Genomic DNA, 22,880 nt, shown 5'->3' on the forward strand with positions numbered 1-22,880 from the left:
GGATGTGGGGGAAGCAGGCAAAGCAGAGCCCTTTACACTGTACAGTTCGCTCTCTGTATCTGTGGATCTGAATCCTCAGCTGTGGAACCCATAGATGAAGCGCTGACTGTACTGTGCCATCTTATATAAAGGACTAGAGCATCTGAGGATAGGGACACTGAGGGCCACCCATATTCTTTGGACCACTGTGTACATTAAAACTTTTCAACAGGTACAATTGTTTCAAAGTCATAGAATGTTCATATTAAAAACTAGGGTTCAATCCCTGGGTCAGGAAGATTCCCTAGAAAATGTGTTACGTCTAAGAATCACCAATGCATTCCTGGGACATGGGGCTCAGAGAGAGGTAATGAAAAGCCAGCATCACACAGTAAGATTCCCAAGGGAATGCAGGCATGTGGGTTTGTGGTCCCACGCTCCTGCCACTCCAGTCCAGGTCCAGACAGCAAGAGGGAAAAAGGTAGGGGGCCTTGTCGGGGCGCCAGTCTCACTGAGGGGTGGGCATAGGAGGCTTGACCAGAGGGGAGCTCCATCCTGGCTTCACTTTTAAGCGGCCAGCCCCTTCCGTCGCCCTCATCACTGTGCTCTTAGGGAATCTCTCTTGCTATCTGGGGCATGCCACGCTGTGGAAGGTTAGGAGAGCCAGTTCTTTCACCCAATCCTTTGCTCTTGTTGCTCCCTATGCCTGGAGACCGCGCCCCCCCCTCCAGTCCACACTCATGCACATGTGCACACACACCAACACGCACTCCTCTGGCCGGAGTCATCTCTAAAACTCAGCTCCGGTCTCATTTCTGTCTAAACCTCCTACAGTTTCCCGTCACCTGCAAGATGCAGTGTGGCACCATGTTAGTATGACTTCCACAAAGTAGGTCCACATCAGGTTCTCAAGAAAGGCTCAAAGGATGAGTGTAAACAAATGGTCCTTCACCATCTGGGCCCTGGCCAGTTTTAGACCTTCTCACACCATCCCCGCTGCCTGCCACGTGACCACGCTCCCGGCCCCACCCCGCCATCCTCTTTCACAACTCCCCACCTTGCACCCATGCCCTGCTCTGCCTCGAATGCCCTGCCCTTTCCCTTCCATCTTGCAAACTCCTCCTTCTTATGGACTCAGCTCCAATCAACTTCTGCTCCCTTCTCAGGGAAGTCCTGCCGGCTGCCTTCCCAGACTGAGTCACACCCCCACCACTGGGCTTCCCTCCTTAGCAGTTCTTCTTTCTCCCCCACAGCAGGGCTTGTCACTCTGCACGGTCATTTCCTCTTGGTCAGTCCTTCCTTCAGCAGCTGGCAACACCACCTGGTTCTGGACAAGAGCAAACGCCTTGGCAACAGGGCCCTGGATTCGACTCTCTACTTGGTACCGGCTGTGTGGCTTTGGTTTGGTTACCCCATGGCTGGGTACTTCAGTGTCCTCATCTATAAAAGGAGGATGCTCGAGGTCAGGCTGCTAAAAGCAGAACCCAAGACAGGGGTGTCTGTTGAAGTTATTTATTAAGGCTGAAAGGGAAGCCGGATGGAGCAAGGGAAGAAGTAGGCAAAGATGTGGTTTCAGGAGCGGTCTAGCTTCAGCCTGACCACAGGGAGCTCTGGGATGTGAGTGACAGGTCAACAGGCCTATCCTGCCAAGAGGCAAGGGGGCTGGGCTGCTGTTTCCCGCCCCGTCAACGGCCACATCCGCCAGACACTGGCTATGGGTCATGTCCAGGGAGTGGAGGAGGGGCATTCGGATCAGCCAAGGGCAATCCTTCAGGGCAGGGTGCAGTGTGAGCAGCCTACCCCCGTAATGGATGGGGAATGGGGTGGGGGACAGGCCCGTGAGAGGGTGTCCAGGATACTGGAGACCCGGACAGCAGCAGGGTCAGCCTTGGGGGTAATAACAGTTACCTGGCAAGGGCATTGGGAGGTGAAGCAGGCAAAACCCCAGGCACACATCTGGCGCATTAGCCATTATTACCGGTGGTGTTGTTCCCTCTGCAGCCCCAGCCCAGCATGGGGTAGAAGGAAGAGACAGAGGGAGGGAGGAGAGGATATGGTTGGAGTCACAGACCTCTGGCTGCATCTTCCTTCTTCCTGCTTGGATTGAGAGGGAGGCCCCTCGAGGCTGGGGCTTGGCAGTCACAGGTGCTGCCCGCACCCCGAAACCTCACTGGTTGGGCTGTTTCCTCATCTCTACAAGGGGGGCATCACCGGCCGTCCCTGTTCCCGGGGCTGTCTGGGAGGGTCAAGCCGAGTACCAGGGCCCGTGGGTGGCTGGAAGCCCTGTCCTCCGGCTGGTTCTGGCAGACCTGGGGTTCTGCCCCGGCTCCGGGGCCCCGGTGGGAGGAAAGAGGACAGAAGAGAGTGACGGAGGTCAGACAGCGGGAAGAGAGGACCAGAAATAAGAAGGCTAGAACCCTAACCTCAAGATCAGGAAGGATGTGGTTGTTGGGGACCATAAGAAAAGCATGGCTCGGGCCATGACAGCCACTCAAGATATTTAGACCAAAACATCGAAAGGAGAGCAAGCCAAGTGCTGCTGAAGTTGGTTTCTCAGGACCGAGTGGACAGGTCAGGCCTGGGGACCCCGGGGTGGACTAGAGCCCACAGAGGCCTTCAAGCCCTCTCACACCAAGTCCTAAGGGCTGACGACAGAAAACTCAGGGCCTCTGCATCCCCCAAGGGTGGATGATCACAGTCCAAGGCTTTGGAGGACGCCTGAGCCCAGAAGCAAAGGCGAACCTAGCTGGAAGAATCCATGCCAGCTCCCACTCCCCCACTCCCCAGCCTTTTTTTCCCTTCGGCCATACTGCGGCTATATGGGATCTTAGTTCCCTGACCAGGGATCAAACCCCGTGCCCCTTGCAGTGGCAGTGTGGAGTCCTAACCACCAGGCGGCCAGGGATGTTCCCAGGCCCATTTTACAGTTGGGGAAACTGAAGTCCCAAGAGGGGAAGGCCTTACTGACACTCACAGCAAGTAAGAAGTGTAAGTGGGACCAGACTGAGCCATCAGGCATTTTCTAAGGGGGGCTAATGCAGCCCCACCCCAGGAATCATCCTCTTTTCATGAGTCCCACGACGGGTACCTTCAGGGAGATGTGAGCAGCTATTCCTTCCCTCATCAATAAAAGCTGGCAGAGAGGGCAAGAGGGGTCCTTGACCTGGCACCTTTCCGTGGGGCGGGAGGCGGAGGGTGTGTGATGGGGATGATTTCTTTTGAAAACCATCATCTTTATCGTCCCTCACAATGACAGGGTCCTGCAGGACTTAATATGCACCCGTTCGTTTGGTCTACCAAAGCAGAAACCGAGCCCCAAGACTTCCCTAGTGGTCCAGTGGCCAAGACTCCCTGCTCCCAACAAGGTGGCCGGGGTTTGATACCTGGTCAGGGAACTGAATCCCTCATGCCACAACTAACAGCCCACATGCCGCAACAAAGATCAAAGGTCCCGAGTGCCGCAACTAAGACCTGACTCAGCCAAATTAACTAATTAATTAAAAAAAGAAAGAAAAAAAAAACAAAACAAGGCTCCCAGCAGTGAGGGACCCTCCCCACATCACCAGCTAGAAAGATACAGAGCTGGGAGTTGAGGAAGCATCTTCTTGTCTCAAAGTCTTTGAGGAGGGTGGCATGAGCCTGTACTCTGAGCCCTGGGCCTGGGTGGTCCGTTTTAAATCCAACAGGGCCTCTCTCTCCTTGTCACTGGAAACCAGGAATCTGGCTCCCAGCCCCCATCACTAGAACGGAAACCGCCTGCTTCATTCCGGCCAACTTCCTGCTCAGAGGGCTCAGACTCTCCACCAAAAGACCCCCTGGGGTTTCCGGGCGCACCCTTCTCTGAAATGTGGACAGCAGGTGGCCGGGGAGGGGCCTTGCCTTTCCCACTCAGCCCTGGTGGTTTGGGTCCAGCACCCACCAGAAGTGGCTGGTGAGAAGGCTCCTGCCCAACAGGGTCCTGGGCCTCCGGAGGGCCAGTGGGTCCCAAACCTGCCTGCATGTTAGAGTCATCCGGGGTTTTAAAAATTCCAATGGGCCGCACCCCAGATGAAGCACAGTCTCCGAGGGTGGGACACAGGCACTTTTGGAAGCAGCCCAGCTGAGCTTGGGAACTACTCTTGTAGGCCAGGCTGCCACCCAGCACTCCACTCCGGGTGGGCAGAGTGACTTCGTGTTCTCTTGTACCCAGCACCTTGCTTCCCCAGCAGAGACAAGGCTTCTTGCCTTCAAAAGGCTGGGGATAGGAAGGCCACCAAGATGGCCGCATTTAGATGGGACCCTGAGGGTGTCTGCTGAAAAATGATGCTCCTCCTGCACTTCCATCTCTGGCCTGCTCCTTGGCATCTTGTGGCCCTGCCAACTCCTCCCACGTTCACACCAAACCGAAAATGAAGCTGAGGCCTGGAAATCCCCCTTTCGTCTCCAACCATGTGGTTGAAGAGCATCCCAGAGGAATCGTGTGCTGGTTTGGGAGTTCAGGGGGGCAAAGAAGGCTCAAGATGTAAAGGGGAGAAATTAGATCCTGAGGTTCAAATTCACAGCCTGGAGATTGCTCTGCCCACTTCCAAAGGCAAATTGGAGGTGATTTCTAAAACTTAAAGTGTGTCTACCCTTTGACTCTACAACAAAGCTGCCTGGCAGAAAGCCCAGGGAAAGCCACATAGCCTGGAATACGCAGAGCATACTGGATAAGGAAATCCTGCAGCCGTGTTTGACCAACTCATATCTCAATAAAGTTTGGTGTGACCACACCTCTGGGTTATGGGCGTGAAGATCACTGACATGGCTGGATCCTTATATGTATTAACTGAATAAACAAGACACATGAATAACGATATGCCTAATATGATACCATTTGTTTGAAGAATACATAGAAAACAAAGCACCAACACTGTATTTCTTCATCCAGGTCTATAATCCCATGTTTTTATAACTTAGAGGTTAAGAGCATGAATTTTGGAGCCAACTGTCTAGGTTGGAACTAAACATTTCACCATTTGCAGGCTGTGTGGCATCAGGCAAATTGTATAGCCTCTCTAGACTTCAGTGTTCTCATCTATAAAACAAGGATAGGACTTCCCTGGTGGTCCAGTAGTTAAAAATCCGGCAGCCAATGCAGGGATGCAGGTTCGGCCCCTGGTCTGGGAAGACTGCACATACCTCGGGGCAACTAAGCCCATGCACCACAACTATTGAACCCTTGAGCCCTAGAGCCCATGCTCTGCAACAAGAGAAGCCACTGCAATGAGACACCCTCGAACCACAATGAAGACTAGCCTCCACTCGCCACGACTAGAGAAAGCCTGTGCGTACAGCAACAAAGACCCAACACAGCCAAAAATAAATAAATAAAAATAAAGAAACCAAGGATAACTTCAGTATCTACCTCACAGGGTTGTGAATGTGTCAATACATGTAAAGTGCTTAAAACAAGGCCTTGCAGTTAGTGAGCCCAATAGAAGTGTTTTGGGGTTTTTTTTAATTGTTGGTTTTGGGTTTTTTTTTTTTTTTTGGTTATGGCTTGTGGGATCTGCATTGAGAGTGCAGAGTCCTAACCACTGGACCTCCAGGGAATCACCTTGTTTGTTTGTTTTTTAATGCGAAGCCTTAGATAAAGTTCTGAAAGGCAACACACCAAACCGGTTATCTCAAACTAGGAGAGGACAGGCCTGGGACAGGAAGCAGTGAGTAATGGAGATGTATGCACATGACATGGTATTCAGCTGTTTACAAAGTGAATTTAATCATGTATTACCTGTGTGGTTTAAGCTGAAAACATTTTTTTGAAAGTGAAAGAAGACAGAAGATCAGTGACCAGAAAGCTGGACTCTTTGAAGTCAGAAGAGGAATTCTACTTTCAGGATGGATCAACTGACCTACGTCCGCCCATGCCAACTGACAGCGCCCAGACTCACAAAACGTGGGCAGAAGAAAGGCTTGGGGAGAGGGCTGGAGGTCGGTGATTGGTTGGTTAGAGCCTCGGTTCTGAGCTTCACTGCCCCAAACTGACTTGCTGGGTGATAACAGGCAAGTCCCTGCCCTCTCTGAGCCGTGACTCACTTGTACATCAAGCAGGGTTAATACCAGCCCGCCTTACAGGGACTGGTGGAACTGATAAGGGGTCAGGAGGCTTGGGTGCAAATCCTGATTTCAACATGTGCTGCACAACCCAGGGCAAGTTTCCTAACTCCTCTGTACCTCCAGTTCCTCATCTGCAAATGGGGGTGATGACTCTGCATCTACTTCACAGGGTCATTCTGAGGATGGAAGACCATAATGAAGGTTACAGCACAATGAGGGGGTCTGCCCATCTGCAGCGGATGCTAGTTGATGCTAATCTCGTATACCGGGTTCTTAGCACAGGTCCGGGCAACATGCTACAGTATTCCACTTGCACTTCCTCAGCAGGTTCTCAATCACCCTTTCAAGGCAGATGTTACCTTCATGTTACAGACTCTGGGAAGTCAAGAAGCAAAGAGTGGATTAAAAACGTCTCCTGAGGGACTTCCCTGGTTGTCCAGTGGTTAGGACTCTGTGCTTCCAATGCAGGGGGCATGGGTTTGATCCCTGGTCAGGGAAATAAGATCCCACATGGCAAATGGCCAAAAAAAATTTTTTAAAAAAGAAAAAAAGACATTAAAAGCTCTGCTGAGGACTTCGTTGGTGGTCCAGTGGTTAAGAATTCGCCTGCCAATGTGGGGGAAAAGGGTTTGATCCCTGATCTGGGAAGATCCCACATGCCACGGAGCAACTAAGCCTGTGAGCCCCAACTACTGAGCCTGTGCCTTAGAACCCACGCTCTGCAGCAAGACAGAACACCAGAATGAGACGCCTGTGCACCACCACAAGAGAGTAGCCCCCGCTCGCTGCAACTAGAGAAAGCCCTCACATAGCAGCAAAGACCCAGCACGACCAAAAATTTAAAAAAAGTTTTTTTTTAAACCCCTCCACTGAACTCAGAGGCGCTTTCCTAACTGAAGCACCACACTGCTTTCAACCAATGACCTTCTTTCTGAACAAAATAATAATTTCCATAGCTCTTGATTATTTTTCTGCCATAAAATAAAATCTGCACTCATTTGATTATTTTTCTGCTATAAAATATAATCTGCACTCATTTGAAAAGTTCTAAACCTTTCAGAAATATATCATGTGAATTTTCCCACAGTCTTAACTCTTTAGGGAGAGGAATACAAGTTTCAAGACTTTTTTTTACCCATGTTGGAGAACATTTTTGCCTTATACGAGAATTAGAATATCATTTCCTTAAACTTTTTCTAGAAATCATTTCACTTTGAACTTGATTTCCTAGTATCATTTGCCCTGTATGGAAGGTAACCCCTCCAAAGAAACCCAAGGGAAATGAAACTAAAATGATGCCCATTGAAACGGTACTGAAACTGCCCCCCTGGGGCTCTGGGCTGAGATCTGGCCTCCAGTTGTTGAAAAGGTGGTCCTCAGTGTGAGAGGCATTACGGATATTAGCAGTCAACTGAGACTTTCTTCTTGAGGAATCAGGAGGGTCAGAGAGAAGTGAAAGAGTACAGCTGCTCTCACTTTATGATTCAACGAGTGCCTTGTCCACGCACCACCTAACATCATCGGGCTGACTCTGCTGTGTTAAGTCTGAGGCAAAGCTTGACTTCTCCACTTCAAGAAGAGAATTCTGTGGCTGCAAAATGCACAGGACACCTTCAAGAACACCTTCAAGTAAGGAAAAGACTATCGTGAGACACGCAAAACAGCAAGCTGTTTCTCTCTTCAAACAAGATGCTGTGACAAGACCTGAATGCCTCAGAGTACAAGTTCCCCAGGATTTGAGTCTTCCCTCCATTTGGCATGAAGAGCAGAAGTAATCTCTTAGGCAAGGTGTTAATGGGGGTTTGGGTTTTGCTGATGGTACGGGCTCCATGCCTCTCCTCAGAAGATGGATGTTGGGGGATCAAGCAGTTTTATAGCTGCCTGCAGCCTCTGTATCCACACAGTCTTCTAGGAAAGAAATTTAGCAACATGGTCTCAAACTTTTAAAATAATGGTTCATTCAGGGACACAGAGATCAGACTGTTGGTTGCCAAAGGGGAGGGGGCTGGAGGAGGGATGGAGCGGGAGGTTGGGGTTAGCAGATGTAAGCTTTTATGTGTAGAATGGATAAACAACAAGATCCTACTGTATAGCACAAAGAACGATATTCAGTATCCTATGATAAACCATAACAGAAAAGAATATTAAAAAAAAAAGAATGCATATAAAAAACAATGGTTCAAGAGAGGATTTGGGGAAGATGGCAGAGTAGGAAGCATTAGGATTCTGTCTCCTCATTTAGACAAAAATTGTGTGAGCAGAATCTGGTATAACTGTTTTGGAACTCTGGAGCCTGTTGAAAGCTTACAACTGCAAAGTCTGGACTCTTTCCAACTGGGAAGTCTGGACTCTTAAATTTTGGTTAATTTTGGTCAATTTCAGCTCTTAACAGAGTAATAGGAACCTATCCCTTACCCCTCAGACTCGTGGCAGTCAGCTGTGCTCCTGCTCCTGGAACAACTTGCACACAGCTTGCAGGAGCTAGGGTGGGTAAAGAGGACCCTGTCCTCCAGATATTGGAGACTTGGGCCATAACTGTTGATTGCTGCTTCTGATCTCAGAGGCGCAGACAGAAACGGCAGCCATGGTTGATACACCCCACTCCCTCCATGTTGCAAGCCTCTTCTCAGCTGAACTGACCTTCAGGAGATTTAAAGGTGGCTCAGTGGTAAAGAATCTGCCCGCAAGTCGGGAGACCTAGGTTTGATCCCTGGGTTGGGAAGATCCCATGGAGAAGGGAATGGCAACCCGCTCCAGTATCGCCTGGAAAATTCCATGGAGAGAGAAGCCTGGAGGGCTACAGTCCATGGGGTCATAAAGAGCTGGACACGACTGTGCAACTTTCAGTTAATGCCTTTGTTTCTTCCTTCAATTCTGCTTTTCCCCTTTTGGGGGCCAGACATTAAAGACCAGGACATTCAGAAACAACCACACATATGGGGAAAATTATAAAGTGACTGCACATGCCTAAGAAAAGGTTCAGAAAAGACATAAGAAGACATTGTTTACATCTCAGGTTGACCCTAGGCACAGAAACAGTTTACAACAATACAAAAACAAACAAACAAACCAATAACCAAAACCAGCAACCCTGGAGAGGGGTAGAATCTGATTCCCAGATTTTACACATTATTAGATTCAAATGTCCAGTGTTCAACAAGAACAACAGCAAAAACAAAATCACAAAGCATACAAAGGAAACAATGGCCCACTGAAAGGAAAAAAAATATTCAATAGACTCCGTCTCTGAAAAAAATTAAGGACAGATATATTAGACAAATACTTTAAAACAACTGCCTTAAAGAGTCCCAAAGAGCTAAGAAAGTAAAAAAAAAGTTGTGTGAACAAAATGTAAATATCAATAAAGAGACAGAAAACCTAAAAAGAAACCAAGAAGAGATTCTGGAGCTGAAAAAAATCTAATATTGAAAATGAAAAATTCAGAGAGGGATTCAAAGGCAGATTTGAGCAGGCAGAAGAAAGAATCAGGGAACTTCAAGATAGAAGAAAGGAAATTATCAAGGCTGAGAAACAGAAAAAGGCTGAAGAAAGGGAACAGAGTTTAAGGGATGTGTGAGACGTGATTAAGTGGACCACCACATGTACTGTGGGAGCCCCAGAAGAAGGAAGAGAAAGGGACAGGGAGAAAAACTGAAGAAATAATGGCTGAAAAGTTCTCAAATTTGATGGAAGAGTTGAATATAAACATTCAAAAACCTCAATGAATTTCAAGTGAAATTAACTCAGAGACCCACATCAAAACACATTATAAGCAGACTTTCAAAAACAAAAGAGAGGGGCTTCCTTGGTTGCCCTTGTGGTAAAGAATCTGCCTGCCAATGCAGAAGACACAGATTCAATCCCTGATCTGGGGAGATACCACATGCTGCAGAGCAACTAAGCCTGGCACCACAACTACTGAGCCTGTGCGTCAGAGCCCGGAAACTGCAAGACTGATCTTGCGTGCCACAACTGCTGAAGCCCTGAAGACCATGCTCTACAAGAGAAGTCAATGAAATAAGCCCACACAGCGCAGCTAGAGAGTAGCCTCCACTCTCCACAACTAGAGAAAAGCTCATGCACCAACAAAGACTCAGCACAGCCAAAAGTAAATAAAATTATTAAAAAAAAAACACCAAAATCTCAAAGGTAAAATTCAAGTCTTGAAAGCAGCAAGAGAGAAGTGAATCATCACATACACAGGCTCCTCAATATGATTATCTGCAAATTTCTCCTCAGAAACCTGAGGACAGTAGGCCCATACATTCAAAGTGATAAAAGGAAAGCTGTCAACCAAAAATCCTATATCTGGCAAAACTGTCCTTCAAAAGTAAGGGGGAAATCAAGACATTTCCAGATAAACAAAAGCTGAGGGAGTTCATGGTGTGCCCAGCAAGAAATGCTCAAGGTACTCTTCAGAGTGAAATGAAAAGACACTAGATAGTAGCTTGAAGCCATATGAAAAATAAAGATATCAATAAAGGTAAGTATACGGACAATCATAAAAGCTAGTATTATTGCAGCAATAGTTTGTACTTTTTGTTTTCTACAGGATTTATGTATACATGTAAAGAAAAACAATTATTAGTGTAAAAGCTAGTATTACTGTAATTGGTTTTTAATTCCAAATCTTGTTTTCCACAAACACTAGGAGACTAATGCATTTTTAAAATTACTATTTTATATTTGAGGCATATAAAGTATAAAGATGTAATTTTGTGACACCAACAACAGAAAACAGGGGGAATGGAGCTGTAAAATAGCAAAGTTTTTGTACATTACTGAAGTGAAGTCACTATATTCAAATTAGAATGTTATATTTGGATGTTAAATGTAATCCTCATGTTAACCACAAGGAAACTAGCTATAGAATATACTCAAAAGAAAATTAAGAAAGAATTTAAACATTTCACTACAAAATGTTAACTAAACACAAAAGACACCCTTTTATGACAAAAATACTCAACAGACAAGGAATAGAAGGAAACTACCTCCACAAAATAAAAGTTACACATGAAAAACACATAGCAAACATCATACTCAATGGTGAAAGACTGAAAACTCTTCCTCTAAGATCAGGAGCAAAGTAAGGATGCTTGCTTTCATCACTTCTTTACAACACGGAACTAGCAGTTCTAGCCAGGTGAATTAGGCAAGAAAAAGAAATAAAAGGCATCCAAATTGGAAAGGAAGAAGTTAAATTATCTGTTTGCCGATGACAGGATCTTATATGTAGAAAACCCTAAAGATTCCACAAAAAAACTTGTTAGAACTAATAAATGAATTCATCAAGGCAACAAGATACAAAGTCAACACAAACAGATCAGTTGTTTCTAAATATGGATGATGAGTAATCTGAAAAGGAAATTACCAAAACAATTCCATTTACAATGGCATCAAAAACAAATAAAACATTGGGTTGGCCAAAAAGCTTGTTCGGGTTTTTCCATAATAACTTATAGGAAAATCTGAATGAACTTTTTGGCCAACCCAATACTCAGAAGTTAACTTAACCAAGGAGGTGAAAGATTTGTACAATGTAACTACAAAATATTGCTGAAAAAATAAGACATTAAATAAGACATAAAGAAACGGAAACACATCTCATGTTCATGGATTGGAAATCTTACAATTGTTAAAATGTCAAAATTCCCCAAAGTGATCTACAGATTCAATGCAATCTCTATCAAAATTCCAATGACCTCTTTTTTGTAAAGATTAAAAGAAAAAAACCCATCCTAAAATTCATACGCAATCTCAAAGGACCCCAAATAGTCAAAACAATCCTGAAAAAAAGAACAAAATTGGAGGAATCGTATTTTCTGATTTCAAAACTTGCTACAGTTATGAAAACAGTGTGGTATTGGCATAAAGGCAGACATACAGACCAATGGAATAGAATAAGGAGTATACACTCTCACATATATAGTCAAATTATTTTTGAAAGAATGCCAAGATCATTCAATGGGGAAAAGGACAATCTTTTCAACAAATGGTTCTGGGAAAACTGGATATCCACATGTGAAGGGATGAAGCTGGCCGCTGACCTAATACCATATATAAAAACTAACTCAAAATGGATAAGGCCCTAAGTGTAAGACCTAAAATAATAAATTCTTAGAAGCAAACATAGAATGAACACTGCGACATTTGATTTGGCAATGATTTCTTGGAGATGGCACCAAAGGCACAGACATCAAAAGAACTGAAAAATTTGGACTTCATAAAAAATTTTAAGTCATACATCAAAAATCCTACCCACAGAGTAAAAAGGCAACACACCGAACAGGAGAATATCTGCAAAATACATATCTGATAAGGGATTGATAACCAGAATACAGACAGAACTCCTGTAACTCGACAAGAAACCAAAGAAGTCAGCTTAAAAATGGGCAAAGGATGTGACCAGATATTTCTCCAAAGAGAAACATGAATGGCCAACCAGCACATGGAAAGGCACTCAGTGTTACTAATCGCTGTTGTTGCTAGGTTGTAGTTGCTCAGTTGTTTTCGACTCTTTTGCCACCCTGTGGAATGTAGCCTGCCAGGCTCCTCTGTCCATGGGATTTCCAAAGCAAGAATACTGGAGTGGGCAGCCATTTCCTTCTCCAGGGAATCTTCCCGACCCAGGGGTCAAACCCACATCTCCCACATTGGAGGAAGATTCTTTACCCCTGAGCCATCAGAGAAGCCCTACTAATCGTTAGGGAAATGGGCTTCAGTGGTAAAGAATCCGCCTGCCAAAGCAGGAGATACAGGAGATGTGGGTTCAATCTCTGGGTCTGAAAGATCCCCTGGAGCAGAAAATTGCAACCCACTCCAGTATTCTTGCTTGGAAAATTTCATGTACAGAGAAGCCTGGCAGGTTGCAGTCCATGGTCCATGAAAGAATCAGATACAGCTGAGCAATTGAGCATACACACACACACACAATCAAAACTACAATGAGATATCACCTTGCATCCATTAGGATGGCAACTATGAAAAACAACCCAGAAAACAAAAAGTGATGGGGAGGATGTGGAGAAATTGGAACCCTTGTGCATTGTTGGTAGGAAAGTAAAATAGTACAGCTGCTGTGGAAAACAGTATGGAGGTGCTTCAAAAAATCAAAAATAGAACTATACTATGACCCTGGATCCTGGATATATACTTAAGAGAATTAAAAGCAGGATCTTGAAGAGATATTTGTATACCTGAGTTCACAGCAGCACTGGTCATAAGAGGTAAAACACGGAAGCAATCTAAGTGTCTGTCAATGAATGAATGAATAAGAAAAATGTGATTATACATACAATGGAGTATTATTCAACCTTTAAAAGGAAGGAAATTGTGCAACATGTTGCAAGATAAATGAACCTTGAGGACACCTAAGCTAAGTGATATGTCAGTCCCCCAAAGACAGTGTATGATTTCACCCATATGAGATACTTAGAGTAGTCAAATCCATACAGATAGTAGAATGACAGCTGCTAGGGGGTGAGGGGAAGGCAGAATTAAGAGCTAGTGGGTAATGGACACAAGATTCCAGTTTTACAAGATGAAAAGAGTTATGGGAATGGATGATGGTGATGGATTCACAACATAAGTGTCCTTAAAAGCACTGAACTGTGCACTTATAAACGGTTGACAGAAGACCTCCCTGGTGGCACAGTGGATAAGTATCTGTCTGCCAATGCAGGGGACTTGGGTTCGAATCCCAGTCTGAGAGGATTCCACATGCATGGAGCAACGAAGCCATTTGCCACAACTACTGAGCCCATGCTCTAGATCCTGCGAGCTACAACTACTGAGCCCCATGTGCTGCAGCTATTGAAGCCCGTACACCCTAGAGCCCATGCTCTGCAACAAGAGAAGCCACTGCAATGAGAAGCCCATGCATTGTAACTAGAGAGTAGCCCCCACTTGCCACAACAAAAGGAAGCCTGTGTAGCGATGAAGACACAGTACAGCCAAAAATAAATAATTTTTTAAAACATTTAAAATGGTTGATGGAAATTTTTATGTGTATTTTAACACAACACCAAAATTAAAAATAAAGTCCACATATCCTTTTACAAGTCCACAGTGGAAAGAGAGCTGAAGGAAACCGTCCAGGCTGTGAGCAGCCCTCTGGTCACCAGAACGTTCACAGGGCTGGAAGTCAGCTGGGGCAACCCCATCTTTCCCAGTACAGATGAACTGGCTCAGACACCCTGAAATACCATGGCCTGGGGAAGCTTACAGCTCCCACACAGGCAGATCTCCTTGGACAGAGGGCTCCTACTCAGGTTCTGTTACATTACAGGCGAAAGGAGCTCAGTTGCCCAGTTTCCCTCACTGTTACCTGATGTCTACGGCACATCTTCGTGTACTTGGGTGCTGTCTGCTTCACTGGCACGTCAGCTCCCTGGCTGGGGCCTTGTCATGTCTCTGCCTATAGCTCAGTACCTAGCACACAGCCTGGCACATTGCAGAATCCAGGCAGATGTGCGCTGAGTTAACGACCGCAGAGTGGAGCGGGTGCTAGGCCGTTGTCAGCATCCACCTCGCATGAAGCATGTGTATCACCTTAGTTCAAGTGCACTTTGGGCATCCTATCCCGAAGAAGTTTCTGGGGGTCTTCTTCCTGTTTAGCCTAGCTCCCCGCCACCTTCTCCTCATCCTCCCTTCTCTCCTTTCTTTCACTTCAGGAGCACATTTTGCACCCCTAGCCCTCGCACAAGCTCTGCTGACCTGCTGACCCCTGATGACCTCTACACACACAGGTCCCACTCACCCCAATCCCATCAAGGCATTTTTCCAGAAATATTCCTTCCCTGAGAAGAATTCTGGTAAGGGTTATGGAAAGAATTAAACTGCCACATCTTGTTTTGGGGTGGTTTCTTTTCTTTTTTTTTTTTTAATATAAAACAGAGGAAACAGTCCATGTGTGCAGGAAAAAACAAGATCCAATCTAAACGTCTAACAAATACAGTTCAACCATTCTTTGGACAAGTATGTAGCCACTTAAGATGAGAGAATACTTACTGTAGAGCATAGGGAACTCTGCTGAATGTTGTGTGGAAGCCTGGATGGGAAGGGCGTTTGGGGGAGAATGAATACATGTAGGTATATGGCTCAGTCCCTTCCTTATTCACTTGAAACTATCACAACATTGTTAATTGGCTATACCCTAATACAAAATAAAAAGTATAAAATATTTTTTTAAATGATAGTATATTCATAATACAAATAGGTAATTTCCTGTTAGGGAAAGTAAAATGGAGGAAGGAAGTCTTGTGCAGGCTTCAGGAGAGCGGGCCTCTGACCTGCCTCTGATCTGCCTAGATACCATGAGTCAGGCGAAACTTTAGATAAGAAAGGGAGTGGGTCTTGCAATTCTTGAACCTCTAAGGGTCTGGCCCAACCCCCTGGGGTCTAACGAAATCTTATGACTCACAAGGTGAAACAAAGAGCATTGTAAAAAGGTGAAAGTAAAAAAAGAGCTGAATTTGTGCCTGCAAACTGATGATGATATCAATTCATAGCCTGGGATTAAAAGCGGGAGCCCCCGAAACTGCAATTTGAAGTCTCACTTGTGGGGTGGACGCACCATCTGGGACCTTTTCCGAATTGGGACTCCAGATTGCTGTTAACAAGGGACTTCCCAGCATGCTGTTTAAGTCCACATGTTGGGCAGGCCAATTTGGTGATGTTTGTGCTGTTACTTTTCCCTATTTTTTTTTATTTCTCTTCTTTTAATGACTGTATATTGAAATTAAGTCAATTAATCCTCTATTAAATACTGAAATTTGTTTATCGTGTATGATGAGTCATTTGTTAATGAATCCTTTGAACCTGAAAGCAAAACTTTCAGCAAAACATCTCCTTAATATGTAAAGTGCATTCACAACTCAATAGGAAAAAGACCAACAACTCAATGGGAAAGGAGGCAAAGGATATGAAGAGTTTGTGAAAAGTGACCCTTAAATATTTGAAAAGATGCCTCAAACCATTCATAAGAGAACTGAAAAAAAAAAACTGAGACACCATTATTTGTCTACTAGATCTGCAAATATGGAAAATCTGATAACACATGTTTTGGGGAGGGGTGGGAAGCTGGCCCCCTCACACATGGCTGGTGGGAGTGAAAATCAGTACAAGACTTAAGGAGGGTAATTTGCCAGATTTATCAAAGTCCAAACTGCATATTTTCCCCTTGACCTTGCAAATACACTCTTGGATGTTTTCCCTAAAGATTGATTCTCACACGGGTAAAAATGATGACTGAACAAGGATATTTGGTACAGTGCTGATTAGAATAATAAGAGATGGGAAAAGACCTAGATGTCCAACAATAGTTAAATCAATTAAGGAACAACAAGCAGTGAAGTACTATGTAGCTCTTAGAAAGGAAAAAGGCAGAATTTTTTTGTTTGTTTTAATGTGGAAAGATTTCCAAATTACAATGAAAAAGAAGGCAAGATACGACTTCCCTGGTGGCACAGTGGACAAGAATCCACCTGTCAACGCAGGGGACATGGGTTCAATCCCTGGTGCAGGAAGACTTCACATCCTGAGAGCAACTAAGCCCACGTGCCACAACTACTGCGCCCGTGCTCCACAGCCGGAGAAGCCACCACAATAGGAAGCCCACACACCTCAACAAAGAGTCACACCTGCTCGCGGCAGCTAGAAGGCCCGAGCAGCAGTGAAGACCCAGCACAGCCAAAAAACAAATAAGCAACTTTTAAAATTTTAATTAAAAAAAGCAAGATAAAAAATACTATATACAGTATACTACCATTTCTGAGAAGGGGATTTATACACAAACACTATACACACACAGATATATATATATATATATATATATATATATGTCTGTAAAGGCCCACCTAGACTATCTATGAAAGGAGACATAAGAATCTGATAAACGATTGTTTTCAGGAAGGGTTATCAGGTGCCCAGGAGACAGGGGAGAGGGGGAGTCTTACTTTGCATTACATACTTTTTTGTATGTTTTATATTATTTTACTATGTGGATGTATCAATACTAGCCTCTAAAAACTAAACAACTGGGGCATTCTCCATTCCCCTTCTGATGTCTATGTCAGAAGCTTTCTCTGTCTCATTTCACTTTAATAAAACTCTGCTATACAAAAGCTCTTGAATGATCAAGCCTGGTCCCTGTTCCCAAAGTCGTCTTCTTTGGAGATCACGAATCCAACACCGTTCACTGTAAGCTATCATCTTGGGGGCTTGTCCGGAATCTTTAGGACAAGCTTTCAGCTTTTCAACCTCCTCATCAATTGAAGACTTCCCATGGTGGGTTTCTCTGCTTCAAGGAAAGGACTTTCTTCAACTCTGTGATGACGTCTAGCAATCCTAAGATGGACTGGTATAACATACTGTACCTTAACTATGGACATAATATGACTTTTAATTTTGATTAGGTTTTAACTTGGTTTAATGACTATTTTGCCTTATATCTGTGACTGTAAAATGGAGTTTGTTTCTAACCGTCTGAAAGCTTTTAAGTTACAAAAGGTCGTCCAGGCTCCTACGAGTGCCACAGCATCCTCCAACTATTACCTGAGGCCCCTGGATCAGAGACCCTCCATATGAGGGTTAGGAGAATATGTTCCCTCAACAGTTTAGGGACCACACCCCTCAATAGCAGGAAGTAGTTAATGGAATGAAAACAATGCCCCTTTACCTTGGCAACATAATTCTCCTAAAAGAAAAGGGGGGAATGAGAGAGTCCATTCCTATGCAGGTTGATAAGAAGTCCGGGATCCCCGAGGAGGAGAAAGGGATCTGGGGTTCTTGGAGATAGGGGTCCGGAATTCTCAAGGAGGAGGAAAGGACAAATCTTTTTTACCTCTCCATTCCTTAGTATTAATTACATGCAATATTTTTTTCTTTAAGTCTGGAACTGATAATTATACAACAAACAACTCAGTTTAAACTCTGTACTAAGGATTATATAACAACAATGTATCCTGCTTGAGGAGTTTCTCCTTCCTGAAAACCTTCTGGCTAATCCTGTTATCTTATAATGTAAATTATGGGAGTGGGTCTAGTAAGATCTTTACAACCTGGAGACAATCTTTTGATTTATTGTAATAACTAATTTAAAAAGTATATAACTCCTTTGCTAATACTAGCAAGGGGGGCTCTCTCCGCCCCGCTTCTGATGTCTATGTCAGAAGATTTCTCTGTCCCTTTTTAATAAAACTCTGCTATACAAAAAAATAAATAAATGAACAATTAAAAAATGATATCACACGGACTTTCCTGGTGGCCCAGTGGCTAAGACTCTGCTTCCAATGCAGGGGACCCAGGTTCGATCTCTAGTCGGAACTAGATCCCACATGTCACAACTAAGAGTTCGCATGCCACAACTAAAGATCCTGCATGCTGCAATTAAGACTTGTTGTAGCCAAATAAATAAATATTTTTTGAAAATGATATCACAGCATTTTGTTGTTGTTGCTAAGTTGTATCCGACTCTTTTGCGACCCCACGGACTGTAGCCCACCAGGCTCCTCTGTCCATGGAATTTTCCAGGCAAGAATACTGGAGTGGGTTGCCATTAATTTTCCTTCAATACATAATTCTATGTTACTTAGTTGAAAACGTGTAATTCCATTTTGGTTTTTATGAGTTCATTATATAAAAAAAAAGGAATGTACATATGTAGAAAAAAGACCCGAAGGAGGAAAATCAGACTGAGAAGAGAGGTCACCTGAGTGTGAATACTGACATTCCCTCAAGTTCACTGAAATTCTCCTCTGCCAAATGTCAGAGGCGTCCCAGCCAAAAGGGCTGCTAAAAACCTTTCTGGGAAAGACTCCTGTGTCTGGGAATTTATCAGAAGACTCTGGAGTGACTCACAGGATGTAGTGCGAGTCCCATCCCAGAGAACCTGGAATGGAAACTGGTAGGGTAAACAAATGAACTCAGGTTTCCCCAGGCCCACCATCTTTTCACCCCAGGAAACCTGCTGGTTTCATGCCCTGCTCTAGTAGGCAGAGAGGGTGACTGCAGAGCGGAAGAGTCTGGGGTCAGAGGTGGTCAGAAGAACTAAGCTCACATTTGTCCTCACCTTTCAGACCCACAGAGAGCCTGAGAATACTTAGGGCTTCCCAAAGGCGTATAAAGGGGTTTCATGACAATTTCACCCAGTTCTCAAGGATCTAGGAAACCCCAGATGGCATGGGGGTTACATAATCATGCTTACTTTATGGGTAACAAGTCCCAAATGTATAACCAAGTTTTTTGCCTGCCTCACCACTTCCACCTCATTTTAAGGAGAGTGGATGGCAGAAACATGGTCTTTCAGGGTAGTCTCAGGGACCAAAAGCCTTCTCTTCTCCAGACACCTTGCACCAACTGCCAGCCTGATCAATTTTTCACTTTTTTTTTTCCTATTCAAATCAACTGGGTGTTTGCCTTGCAGACTGAGTTTCAGTCAAGACTTTGGGCTACCAGCCAACACTCAAAAAACAGATCCGGTAAAGAAAACCAGTACTTTACATCTTTAGAATGCCTCCAAACATTTTTTTTTTTTTTGGCCATGCCACATGGCATGTGGGATCTTAGTTCCCCGGACAGGGATTGAACCATGCCCCTTGCAGTGAAAGCACAGAGTCTTTATAAAGTAGTTGCATATGTATTTAACTGGAAAGCAGAGGGGAGATTCTGGGATGGCAAATTAGTTTTCTAGCTTTGCCGCAGCTGTAACAAAGGATCACAAAATGGGTGAATTAAAATGACAGAAGTTTATACTCACATAGTTCTGGAGGCCAGAAATCTGAAATCAAGGTGCGGGCAGGGCCACCCTCCCTCTGAAGCTTCAAGGCGTGGGCTCTGCCTTGCCAATTTTGGCTTCTGGTGGTTTCGGGCAGTTCTTGAACTTCCTTAGTTCGTCCATGTCTCATTCCAATCTCTGCCTCTGTGTCACACGGCTGTCTTCTCCCCCTGCGTATCTCTATCTTCTATGCCAGCCTCCTTCTTTTTTTTTTTTTTTTGCCAGCCTCCTTCTTATAAGGACACCAGTCATACTGAATTAAGGGCCCACCTACTCTCATATGACCTCATCTTAATTAATTACATCTGCTGCAATCTCTTTTTCAAAGTAAAGTCACATTCTGAAATAGAGGACTTAGAACTTCACCATTATCTTTCTCAGGGACACAATTCAACCCATAACAGACAGAGGAAGACACCCTAAGTAATTTGGCTGGATTTTCTCAGAGGGGAGGTAGGTGTATGTAGGGAGTGTAGGGAGACGGACCGGTGCCACAAACATCCATCGGCCAAGCACATCGTCAGACTCTTCCAAAGAACTTTCCCTTCTGCTTGTCTGCCTTCGTTAAGGACTCTCACCCCTCACCCTCGTGCAGTACCTTGAAATTGACCATGAACAGGGCATACTCATCCATCAACCCATAAAACACACTTGGAGGGACGTATCATCATCCCTATTTTACAGGTGAGAGACCGAGGTTCTGAGACATACAACAGACATGGTCATCAAACAAGACCCTGAGGGCAGGAAGAGAAGGGGGCGACAGAGGATGAGATGGTTAGATAGATGGTTAGCACCGACTCAACGGACATGAGTTTGAGCAAACTCCAGGAGACAGTGAAGGACAGGGGAGCCTGGTGTGCTGCAGCCCGTGGGGTCATAAAGAGTCGGACATGACTTAGCGACTGACCACCACCACCACCAAGCAAATTCAAGGTGCTGAGAGCCCTGATTTGTCTCCTTCCTATGCTAGGTGCCAATCAAGCTGGTGCTGTGCTCTGCAGGCAAGGCAGGTGGGCATAGTCAATGACCAGCCCAGTGGGTGCTATCTTCAATTAAGCTTTGAGAAAAGCACCCTAGATGGGGAACCTGCATGCACCATGAAATCATCAGCTTTATCTCCCCTTCTGTTCTCTGATAAGAGACTGAACCTCATGCTTTTCTGAGCTTAGAGCTTCTCAGAGAGAAAGAAAAGCAATCTGGAGAAACGAGGCTCCAGGTATTGGCTCTGGATACATACCACCTTCTGCTATCCCCAGGTCTGGGAGGCTGGGAAGTACTGGTTTTCAAATTGCTTTAAGTCTGCTGAACCTCCAACTTCTTAAAAAATAAACATAAGAACCCCAACTTCTAAAATGGATGCAAACGGCACAGAAGGGCCATTCCAGCAAACTCCAGATCTTGTCCCCCTCCCGCCCCCTCCATGAGAAAACAGCTGAAAACGACTTGAAAACGCAAAAAGCAAGTAAGGAAACAGCACCTATGTAAACAAAAAGCCACCCGTGTATTCACCTATTACTTCTGAGGTTAACTATTCATCAAGAATAGTCTGCGAAGATTTGACAGGAAGGAACTACTGTTAAAAAATTTAAAGTGATGGTGAGGGGGCTACGTCTGTTTAAAAAGTCTTTTAGTACGTTGTGAAATTTTTCGGTTGAGGTGCTGTGATGTCTGTTTGCCATTTGTTTCAAAATGACATGTGGCAGGGGTGAAACTGGGCTGGCTTGTTGAAGCTAACCACCGTGGTGGTTACACGGGGCTTGGTCATAACAAAACAGGCATTATCCGTAGAGCTCAACCTAAATTCTAGGGCTACTTCTGCACCTGTTTGGAATTGTCTATCCCGAAAAGCTTTTTCGGCTAAAAAGTCTGAACTGCGCGCCAGGAGCAGCGGGACTTCTGAATTCTTCACCCGGCAATTACAAGTTGAAGCTCCAGGGGGTGACAGGAGCGCAGCGAAGGTGGAGAGGAGTGGGAGGGAGCAGGCGCGCAGCCGCGTCCCGAAACCCAAGCCGGGTGACCCGGACTCGCTTTCCTCTGCGGCTCGCCACTCGTCCCCCAAACTCCGCCAGGGCGGCAGGCGCTCAGCCGCCCTGCCCACCGGCGCCCCAAGCTGTTTACCCGTTCATCAGTCCAGCCGGCCCGACCTCCCATACTTGACCATCTATCTGCCTGGCCAGCCACCACCTGGCCGTGGGAACGCCGGGCTCCAGAGTCCTCCAGCAGCCGCGCCGCCTTCGCACCCCAACCTCCCCGCGCCGCTCGCCCCGCGAAGCGCTGCGTACTCACCGGCTGCGCTCCCGACCTGGCTGCGCTCCGCTTGAAACTGAAAGCAGGCGCGCAGCAGCCCGGCGGCGGGCTCTGGGAGCCGGCTGCCTCTGCCGGGAAATCACGTGGGTTCTCGGTGCCCGGGCGCGGGGTGGGCGGGGCGCCACACCCACCCCAGTGCCTGCTGCGCTCCGCCGCCTCTGCGGACGGCACCCGGAGACCGCACCAAGGGACGCGCGGGAGCGCAAGCCCCTTCCGTGGATGTGAAACCGAGGCGCGGGGATGAGGGTGGGCGCACCCGGGGTGCGCCGGTAGACCCCGGGCTGAGTTCCGCTCTCCCTGCCTCCTTGGAGAATAAGGAGGGATGGGACAGGGTGGGAAGCGATGCTCGTGGTGTAGGAGGAGGAGACTCAGCCCCCAGGGGTCCAGACCCCTGTCCCTCGGTGCTCTCCAGGATGAAGGGACGGGAGAAGAGAACAACCGTAATTGGTCTTACCAATTATCCTTGATCCTTGGAGGGTGCTTAAACACTACCTACGAATCTAGGAGAGAGGTCAAGGAACTTGCCCAACTCACACAAGGGTCACAGGCAGAGACGAGGGAGGGTGGGTGGGACAAAGGGGACTGGAGGACCGGTAAGAGGGTGCGAAGGCGCCCCCAGGAGGGGTCAGCAGCAGTCCTGAATGGCCACTGGTCCACTGCCCTTTCAGGATTGACTACAACCTCCCTGGTGTTTTGCATTCCTCTGGGGACAGACGGTCCTGTCCTCCTGTGGAGG

At 45.9% G+C, this 22,880-nt stretch overlaps 1 protein-coding gene across 5 annotated transcripts in view; it reads right to left on the reverse strand.

The window, feature by feature from the left end:
* The window catches only part of NLRC5 (NLR family CARD domain containing 5), an 85,891-nt gene extending 63,668 nt beyond the window's left edge, over positions 1-22,223 (reverse strand). For all 5 annotated transcript variants that reach the window (XM_043436649.1, XM_043436648.1, XM_043436647.1 and 2 more), the window contains exon 1: positions 22,124-22,223. The gene's annotated coding sequence lies outside the window, so the exon portion shown is untranslated. The remainder of the gene's footprint in view (positions 1-22,123) is intronic.
* Between the last annotated feature and the right edge of the window lie 657 nt (positions 22,224-22,880).

This window comes from Cervus canadensis, chromosome 18 (genome assembly GCF_019320065.1).
Source record: "Cervus canadensis isolate Bull #8, Minnesota chromosome 18, ASM1932006v1, whole genome shotgun sequence".
In the NCBI taxonomy this organism is placed as follows: domain Eukaryota; kingdom Metazoa; phylum Chordata; class Mammalia; order Artiodactyla; family Cervidae; genus Cervus; species Cervus canadensis.